Raw genomic sequence first — 10859 nt, forward strand, 5'->3', positions numbered from 1 at the left:
TTGGTAGTAAACGATGTTGTGTGCAACACTGGCTCTGTTTCATATAGTGCAGCTCGTGACGTAAGTTCATGGCTTGTAGAAAATAAACTACCGGTAAATCACTGTAAGACTCAGTTTTTATAGTTTCTAACACACAATTCAACAAAACCCTATTCTTTAATCTCACAGAATGGGCATATGATTACTGAAACTGAAGTTCAAATTTCTGGATGCTCAGATAGATTCTAAACTGTCGTAGAAAGCCCACGTTCAGAATCTTGTTCAAGTACTTAATGCTGCCATTTTTACTATTTGAACGGTATCTGAAGTAAGTGATCGTTCGACACGAAAATTAGTCTACTTTGCTTATTTTCATTCGCTTATGTCGTGTGGTATTGTATTTTGGGGCAAGTCTCCCCGTTCTAAAACAATATTTTTGGCTCAGAAACGGGCGGTTCAGGCAATAAGTGGTGTAAGTTAACGAACCTCTTGTCGGCTCCTTCTAACGAGTCTGGGTATTTTGACACTGGTCTCTCAATATCTATATTCCTTACTGTCATTTCTTGTTAACAATTTTAGCTTATTCCCAAGAATAAGCAGCTTTCACTCAGTTAATACTCGGCAGAAATCAAACCTGCACTTGCATCGGTCTTCCTTAACTCTTGTGCAGCAAGGTGTGTAATATACTGCTGCATCGATTTTCATTAAGCTACCACAAGAATTCAAAAATCTTATCAGTAAACTACGCGCTTTCAAATCGAAACTGAAGAGTTTCCTCATGGATCACTCCTTCTATTCTGTCGAAGAGTTCCTTGAAAAATTAGGCTGATTCTTGTTGTATTGTTGACTGCGTTTACTTAAACTTGACCTTTGGCTTGACTTTTTTCGGGTTCATAATCATTTTATTTTTATCTGTTATTACTTTTATGTTGTAATTTCGTGTACTGACACGTTCGATGACCTTGGAGATTTGCTCCTCAATTTGGTCCTACGGAACATGACGTGTAAATAAAAATAAAAGTAAATAAAATAAAAATAACTGCAGGATATGCTGAGTGGAATGAACAGTATAATGAATACAGAATACCCAGTGAGAGTAAATCGAAGAAAGACGAAAGTAATGAGGAGCAGCAGAAATGAGAACAGCGAGAAACTTGACATCAGGATTCGTAATCACGAAGTGGATGCTAAGGAATTCTGCTATTTAGGCACGAAAATAACTCATGATGGTCGGAGCGAGAAGGATATCAGAAGGAGGCTAGCACTGGCAAAAAGGGCATTCCTGCCCAAGAGAAGTCAACTAACATCAAACATAAGCCTTAATTTAAGGACGAAGTTTCTAAGAATGTACGTTTGGAGCACAGCATTGTATAGTAATGAAACATGGGCTGTGGGAAACCAGAGAAGAAGAGAATCGAAGCATTTGAGATGTGGTGTTACAGAAGAAAGTTGCAAATTAAATGGACTGAATGGATTGATAAGATAACGAGCAAGGAGATTCTGCGGAGAATCGGCGAGGAAAGCAATAGATGGAAAACACTACCAAGAAGAAGCAAGAACACTGTAGGGCATCTGTTAAGGCATGAGAGAATAACTTCCGTGATACTGGAGGGAACCGTAGAAGGTGAAAACTGTAGAGGAAGCCAGAGATGAGAATACACCCGGAGCCGGCCGATGTGGCCGAGCGGTTCTAGGCGCTTCAGTCTGGAACCGCGCGACCGCTACGGTCGGAGGTTCGAATCCTGCCTGGGGCATGGATGTGTGTGATGTCCTTAGAGTAGTTAGGTTTAAGTAGTTCTAAGGTCTAGGGGACTGATGACCTCAGATGTTAAGCCCCATAGTGATCAGAGCCATTTGAACCAATACACTAGGAAAATAATTGAGGATGTAGGCTACAACTGCTACTCTGAGATGAAAGTTTGGGCACAGAAAAGTAATTCGTGGCGGGCTGCATCAAACCAGTCTGATTACTCAAAAATGAAGAAAAGGTGCAGCAACTCGACGAGGCATGGACTCATCAATTCGGAAGTCCCGTACAGAAATATTGAGCCATCCTGCCTCCACAGCCGTTCGTAACTGCGAAAATGTTGCCTGTGCAGAGTTTTGCGCCGGAAGTGACCTCTTGATTATGTCCGATAAAAGTTATGTAGGTGGCCAATCCATTCGCTGGAAATATTCAGAATGTTATCAAAGCCAATCGCGAACAATTGTGGCCTAGTGACATGGCATCTTATCATCCATAAAAATTCTATCGCTCCTTGGGAAAAATGTCCATGAATGGTTGCAAATGGTCACCATTCAATGATCGGCTCAGTTGGACGAGAGGACCCAGTCCATTCCCTGTAAACGCAACTCACACCATTTGGAGCCACGACCAACCAGCACAGTGCCTTGTTGAAAACCTGGGTCCATTGCTTTGTGAGGTCTGTGCAATACTCGAACCACACCATCAGCTCTTACCTAAAATCGCGACTCATTCGACGAGTCCACGATTTACCAGTCGTCGAGGGTCCAACCGATATGGTCAGGATCCCAGGAGAGGCGCTGCAGGCGATGTCGTGCTGTTAGTAAAGCCACTCATGTCAGTCGCCTCCTGCCATAGCCAACTAACGCCGAATTTCACCGCACTGTCCAAATGGATACGTTCGTCGTACATCCCACGTTAATTTCCCAAGTTATTTAATGTAGAGTTGCTTGTCTATTATCACTGAAACACGTACGCATAGGTCGCTGCTCTCAGTCGTTAAGTGAAGGTTCAAAATGGTTCGAATGGCTGCAAGCACTATGGGACTTAACATCTGAGGTCATCGGTACCCTAGACTTAGAACCTAACTAACCTAAGGACATCACACACATCCATGCCCGAGGCAGGATTCGAACCTACGACCGTAGCAGCAGCGCGGTTCCGTGCTGAAGCGCCTAGAACCGCTCGGCCACGGCAGCCGGCCCTTTGAGGGGAGCCGGAGGTGCCTATCCTGCCCATGTTAAAATCACGAAGTTTGAGGAACATTTATGAATAAACTACCAAATAGAAAAATTTGAATTTTTTTTTTACACATAGAGTGGTTTATTATTGCAGTTATGACAGAGGGATTTTGGAGTATCTTTTCTAGTTTCCTTCCAATTACTTTTTTTACTAATGACCCAAATTTTTTTACAAATAATTGCTTTATAATTAAACTGAAATGAAACTACTGAACATATTGCCAAATGGCTGTGTTACAATGTAAGTTTGACCACTAGGAGTGCTGTATAAAAATTTCATCTCTCTAGCTTGAGTGGATTTTGAGAAAATGTTCCTTATATTCGAAAAATTATAATTTACGGGAAATGGCTATTAAAGTTTCTCAATACATTCCTGCACTATAGGATGGATTATCAGGGTCTTCTTCTTCATCCTCCAAAAGCTTCCTCTTCTGTATTCTGTTCTGGCCTGTTGTTCCATCATACTTCATATTTCTTTCTCTTCTTTCTGCTCCTCTTATCCTTTCTCTGTCAATATTTCTTAGTGCTCGTATAGTGTTCACCCCAGCTGTAAATCCTAATGCCTTCAGAACTTCACACTGTTCCTTTGGTTGTAGGTTGCTATTGCATCATAAATGCCAAAGTGCAGTGTTTTTATGCTTACAAACACCCTTTTAGGAATCACTTTCCAAATCAAATTGTTTACGCTCTCATTAGGATTCTGCGTCTTTCCGTGTAGACATCTGTGTAACAATTCTGGCTGTGCTAAGTCATGAAAAATTGGTTTTATTGTTCCCTCCTGATTCTTGTACATACTGCATATTACCCGCTTTACACAAGAAGTATAATACTAACAACAACAGGCGCAACACTGAACTAATTCGAAACGGTAAACAGCAAAGAGACGATGTTCCGCGCTCTTATTCATTGTAGAGTCGCAAGTTGGTATTCGTGTTAATTTTCTTTTTCCCTACGTTCTTCCTCTTCTTATATACACGGTTACTAAAACGTGGCATCGTAACCAGAACAAAAGTGTACGACAATATTAAATGGAGCAAGATGTTCGAAATTCAGAGGAAAATAGGAGGAAGCTGTAAGAAATACCGGTAATATTTGTCACAGAAAACAATGTAGCCAACCCTTGCACACTCGCTGTATGCGTAACATAAGGCGCTGTATGCGTAACAGGCCGAGAAAATCCCAAGCAGTTCGCCAGGAAGTCACGAGAGGGTGTTAGATGCATTCAGCGGTCGCCCATTTTCTCTGCAGGCGTGGGGGAAAATGGTAATAACTCCACTTCTATGGCGAGTAGAACAATAATTCAAAGTTTACATTAAAGAGGAATGTTCCAATTAATTTTCGGTAGCAAAAAAAAAAATCGTAATTTTTTGGATTTGACCACCTCCGGCTCCCCTTAACTGAAGGTCGTCAGCTACTGCGATGTCCGTGGTGACAGTTAAATGCCTGAAAGCTAGTACTCTCAGCACACTCTTATCACTGTGGATCTCGAAATACTGAATTCCCTAACGAGTTCTGAAACGGAATCTCCCATGAGTCTAGCTCCGACAGTCAATCCACGTTCAGAGTCTGACAATTCCAGTTATGCGGCCAGAATCACGTCGGAAAGCTTTTGACGTGAATCACCGGAGTGCAAATGACAGCTTCGTCGATATACTGCCCTTTTATACCTTCTGTTGGCGATACTACCCCCATCTGTGTATGTATATATCGCAATCCCATGACTTTTGTCATCTCGGTTTATGTAATTCTAGTGGATGAATGTTTTGCCCGAAAAAATGTATGATGCTATTCCCAGCTGCACAAGCGAAGTTAATGGTTTCTCAGCGATTTTCTCATCTTAGGAGAGTTGTTTCCGCTGTTCGTTGCGTGAAGCATTCCATTCGGTCAGGGCAAAGAGCGGCTGTTCAATTTCTTCGCACTAAAAGGGAGCATGCATAAAAAAAATCTGTCACAAGGTGAAAGAGGTGTACAGAGATCAGTGTCTCGCATGGTGCACAATATTCCGGTACTGTCTGCAATATGAGGCGGGATATGTGTCCCAGAAGACCCTCGAACTCCTTCAAAAATTTCGATCGGAAGTCCTGGAACATCATTCTTACAGCTCCGATATCGCCCCATGCGATTCTCATATCTTCGACCTCTCAAAAGACTCTCTAAAAGGTCAGAGGTTCACCAGTGACAAGGAAATACAGCACGCCGTGAAAAACGGATCCGTTAGTAAACAAAAAATTTCTTCACTGATGCCATCCGCTCGCTTCCGTAAGCGCCAGGATCGGTGTATCGATGTCAATGGCTGTTACGAGGGCGTCCTGAAAGGCAATGTCTCCGACTTTTCTTATGTAAAAACTCTCAAGCTTTTTAAATGAAACAAACATTATTAACATTCCATATCTTTATTTCTCTCGTCTACAAATTTATTGTTCAGCATAGTCACTTTGATGACCAACACATTTCTCCCAACGAGAGACCAGTTTGTTGATACTCTCAATGTAGAATGTTTGATTTTGTTGGCGTGGCCACAACCTCACCTCTCCTTGCACCGATTCATTACTGTCAAAGTGAGGTTCTCGAAGGTGTTCTTTAAGTTTGGAAACTAAAGAAAAGTGAATGGGGCCAAGTAAAGATTGTACAAAGGATGATCTGACAGTGAACCGAAGGGTCGGATAGTTGCAAATGTCGCAGCACTTGAGTGTGGTCGGGAGCTGTCGTGCTGAATGACACGGTACTTCATGTGTGAATGAGCTCTTCGTATTCGAAACGTGATTACAGCACACTGCCGGCCGCTGTGGACGAGCGGTTCTAGGCACTTCAGTCCGGAACCGTGCTGCTGCTACGGTCGCAGGTTCGAATCCTGCCTCGGGCATGGATATGTGTGATGTCCTTAGTTTAGTTAGTTTTAAGTAGTTCTAAGTCTAGGGGACTGATGACCTCAGAAGTTAAGTCGCATAGTGCTCAGAGCCATTTGAGCGATTTTTTACAGCACGCGCTGTTCCTCAGGCACTGACACAGTTACGTTACATCAGCCAGGTTGCTCTCTGCAATTCGGAGCGCTCTAGCGGCAGATGGCTGCAGATATGTAGACAGGAAGAATATAGATGTAGAATGTAAATGTATGTTTTACTTAAAAAGCCGTAAGCCTTTTCACATGATTCGGAGGAATTACTTTTCAGCACGACTTCGTATGTATAGTTGTACTGGTTTACGTGCACTATAAATATATGTATATATATATATATATATATATATATATATATATATATATTTAGTTGTCAGTCTTCTGACTGCTTTGATGCGGCCCGCCACGAATTCCTCTCCTGTGCCAACCTCTTCATCATTCCCTGATGGCTTAACAGATCTCCTATCACCCTATCCCTTCTCCTCAGTATTTTCCACATATCCCTTTCCTCTCCATTTCTGCGCAGAACCTCAGCATATCATTATCAATCCACCTAATTTTCAGCATTCGTCTGTAGCTCCACATCTCAAACGCTTCGATTCTCTTCTGTTCCGATTTTCCCACAGTCCATGTTTCACTACCATACAATGCTGTGCTCCAGACGTACATTTCCAGAAATTTCTTCCTCAAATTAAGGCCTATGTTTGATACTAGTAGATTTCTTTTGGCCAGGAATGACCTTTTTGCCAATGCTAGTCTGCTTGTGATGTCCTCCTTGCTCCGTCCGTTATTGGTTATTTTGCTGCCTAGGTAGCAGGATTCATTAACTTCACCTACTTCGTGACTTCCTGATGTTAAGTTCCTCCTTGTTAGCATTTCTGCTGATTCTCCTTACTTTCGTCTTTCTCCGATTTACCCTCAAACCATATTCTGTACTCATTAAATTGCTCATTCCATTCAACAGATCCTGTACTTTTTCTTCACTGTCACTCAGGATAGCAATGTCATCAGCGAATCGTATCATTGATATCCTTTCACCTTCAATTTTGATTCCACTCATGAACCATTCTCCTGAACAGTAGGGGCGAAAGACTACATCCCTGTTTTACACCCTTTAGAATCCGAGCACTTCATTCTTGGTTGTCGTTTCCTAATATTCCATCTTGGCTTTTGTACATATTGTATATTACCCGTCTTTCCTGATAACTTAACCATACTTTTCTTAGAATTTCGAACCACTTGCACCATTTTACGATATCGAACACTTTTTCCAGGTCGACAAATCCTATGAACATATCTTGATTTTTCTTTAGTCTTGCCTCCATTATTAACCCCAACGTCAGAAATCCCTCTCTGGTGCCTTTACCTTTCCTAAAGCCAAAACTCCTCAATTTTCTTTTCCATTCTTCTGTATATTATTCTTGTAAGCAACGTGGATGCATGAGCTGTTACGCTGATTGTGCGATAATAATGTAAGGATGATATTTTTCCGAAAGGCAGATCGCCAGACTAATACATTCTACACACCAACGTGAATAGTCGTTTTGTTGCCACTTTCCCGAATGATTTTAGAAATTCTGATGGAATGTTATCTATCCTTACTTGATCGTAAATCCTACAAAGCTCTTTTAAATTCTGATACTGATACTGGATCCCCTATCTCTTCTAAATCGACCTCTGTTTCTTCTTCGATCACATCAGACAAGTCATCCCCCTCATAGAGGCTTTCAATGTATTCGTTCCACCTACGCGCTGTGTCCTCTGCATTTTACAGTGGAACTCCCGTTGCACTCTTAATGTTACAACCCTTGCTTTTAATTTCCCCGAAGACTGTTTTGACTTCCTATATTCTGAGTCAATTATTTCTTTTTCGATTTCTTCACTTCTTCCTGCAGCCATTTCTTGTTAGCTCCCGTGCACTTCCCACCTATTTCATTGCTCAGCGACTTGTATTTCTGTATTTCTGAATTTCTCTGAACAATTTTTTACTTCATTCTTTCGCCGATCGATTGAAGTATTTCTTTCGTTACCCATGGTTTCTTCACATTTACCTTCTTCCTACCTACTCTTTTCTTTCCAACTTCGTGATTCCTCTTTTTAGAGATGTCCATGCCTCCTCAACTGTACTTCCTACTGAGTGTTCCTTATTGCTGTATCTATAGCCTTAGAGGACTACAAGCGTATCTCGTCATTCCTTAGTACTTCAGTATCCCTCTTCTTTGCGTATTGATTCTTCCTGACTAATCTCTTCAACTTCTGCGTATTCTTCATCATTACTAATTATATTACTTTTGAATGCATTATGGGAACAGCAGTGATCAATGTCTTATAAATAATTACTATTAAAAAACAGTAGTGATTCTCCAACAGAAAGAGGTTCCTACTCAATGGTCTGAAGATGACCACAGTAGTGGTCGAAACCGGTCACCTTGTTAAATAAATCGTGATCAAGACTGTTTTTTAATAGTAATTATTACTAATTGTGATCTGGGTTTGTCTTTCAACCCAGTATCTGATTTCGGAACCTCTGTCTGACCACGATGTAATCGAATTGAAATCTTCCCGTATCGCACGGCCTTTTCAAAGTCTACCTCCTCCTCTTGTGATTCTTGAGCAGAGTATTCGCTATTACTGGCTGAAATCTATTAAAGAACTCAATTAATCCTTCTCTTTTCTCTCATTCCTTGTCCTAAGTACATATTCTCCTGTAATCTTTTCTTTAACTCCTTCCCTACAACTGCATCCCAATCCCTCATGACTATTAGATTTTCATCCCCCTTTACATACTGTATTACCCTTGCAATATCCTCCTATACTTTCTCTATCTCTTCAACTTGCGACGTCGGCATGTATACCTGAACTAACGTTATCGGTGTTGCTTTGCTGTCCATTTTGGTAAGTACAAACCTATCACTGAACTGTTCGCAGTAACACGTTCTGTGTTCTACCTTCCTATTCATGAAGAATTCTACTGCCGCTATACCATTTTCTGCTGACTTTTAATAATCCCTACAAAAGAATGGCCCTGACTAACAATAACCTATACCTTTCATGAATCGCTTACAAAAATCTTCGTTACTCAAACTACTGCAATACAGCGAGCGCCAATGCTGCCAGCTAAATATGAGATTCTAACTACTGAAGTTACTAACTACTGATAGGCATAGTTAGCAAATGAAAGATTTTTGATAAAGAACAAACAATGTATTTACCTTAACAGTGTTCAAAATTCATAATATATATATATATATCAGTTCATGACATCCAGTCTTACAAATTTACTTTCACTGATGGACACACGTCCAGATCATCCGCTCTCAAAACTCCGCCATCTCTCTCTCCACATCCACCACTGCTGGCGGCTCACCTCCAACTGCGCAACGCTACGCGCTGTTAACAGCCAACTGCCCAACACTACAATAGCGAATATTACAACAATGCTAACCAGCCACAGACTGCACACAGCACAGCCAGTGATTTTCATACAGAGCGCTACGTGGCGTTACCAATATAAAAACCTAAACAGCCTACTTACAACGCCACAGTTCATGATTGGTCCAGTTTTCTTTGCGAAACTCGGACCCCAACGACTAAGGACATGCAACGTGAATGGCACACGTTTCTGTGATCTGCTTCACCAATATGGGATCTCTGGAGAGAGGAGCTTTTGATTCAGTGGCGCTGATGTTCGGTGGAGCTCCATCTCACATTCCTCGTAACGTCCCTCGGTTACTCCGTAACACATTTGAAGAAAATCGAATCAGTGGCTGATCAATCCGAACTGCGTGGCCACCAGAGCCATCGGATTTGAGCTCACGTGATTTCTGGCAGTGGGGTTACCTGAAGGTCAGGAGGCTGAAGATGAATGTAGCAAGGGAGGCAGCCAAAATTGCAACTGAGATATTTCGGGCAGCAGTGGAGTAATCTCTAGTACGGTACCAAGCGTTGGTGGATGCAGATGGTCGTCACACTGAGCAATGTTTACAGCCTGGCACTTGAACATGGCATAAATTAACAAATGTTACCCTCTCAAGTGTAAACTAAAATGTTCTTCTTTCAAAGGCTTATTCGTTATTTCTCGTCCACATTCCCTTACAAATGTTTCGATAAAGTTTTATTGTTCTACGATCAGTCGGTGTTCATGAAGGCCCTCTGAAATACCTAATGTGTAATTATCAGCATCCGGTATTTATGTGACTCCAGGCGTCTACAAGACACGTGTGCATTGAGTGACATTCGCAGTGAGTCACCCTTAGTGACACGAGGTTATGTTATACACCATTCCCTGTGTGGTTGGGTTATTGTACGTCTTAATGCTACCCTCCTTCGACGCCTTACGACCTCTCCTTGGCACAATTTTCTTTTCCGTTTGTACGTAAGATCAAAAGGTCTCCATAGGTATTCACGTCACTGTCCTGTACAGGTGCAGCGCTTTAATACACGATGGTAGAACTGTGTCTTCAAACCTCTTGACCACTACTCATACTTTACGAGTATAATTCTAATAATAGACACCATGGTATTAAAGAGTATGCTTTATTTTAGGTAAACATTTTTTCACCAGGCAATTGTGCTAAAATTAGAACTTTATTAACCACCAAAGGTCACTTGCGATCTTAAGTTCATTCCAAATTGCACAAATGAAGATGGCTACATCCACCAAATTAGTAAGTATTTTTCTCTGCAACTTAAAAAATAATAAGTGAAAGACAGCTGTAATAAAAGTTGTTTACTTACTTATTTTCCAGAGAGTTATACATTTTTTCCCAGTCATATAGCTGATATAATGACCCAACTGCCTTCAAAATAATTTAAATAAGTTTTTCTTTCAATTTTAACAGAAGACTTAGGAACGTTCAGAGTTCAGAGTTGGACACAATATTCTGTACACGAACTTGATGGTGTTTAATTGACATCATGTCGGCATTCACCGAGCATCAACAAAACATCAGAGTAGTTGTTGGATGCGTATACCATTTTATTCCACTCCAGTATCCAT

This window comes from Schistocerca americana, chromosome 3 (assembly GCF_021461395.2).
Source record: "Schistocerca americana isolate TAMUIC-IGC-003095 chromosome 3, iqSchAmer2.1, whole genome shotgun sequence".
Classification (NCBI taxonomy): domain Eukaryota; kingdom Metazoa; phylum Arthropoda; class Insecta; order Orthoptera; family Acrididae; genus Schistocerca; species Schistocerca americana.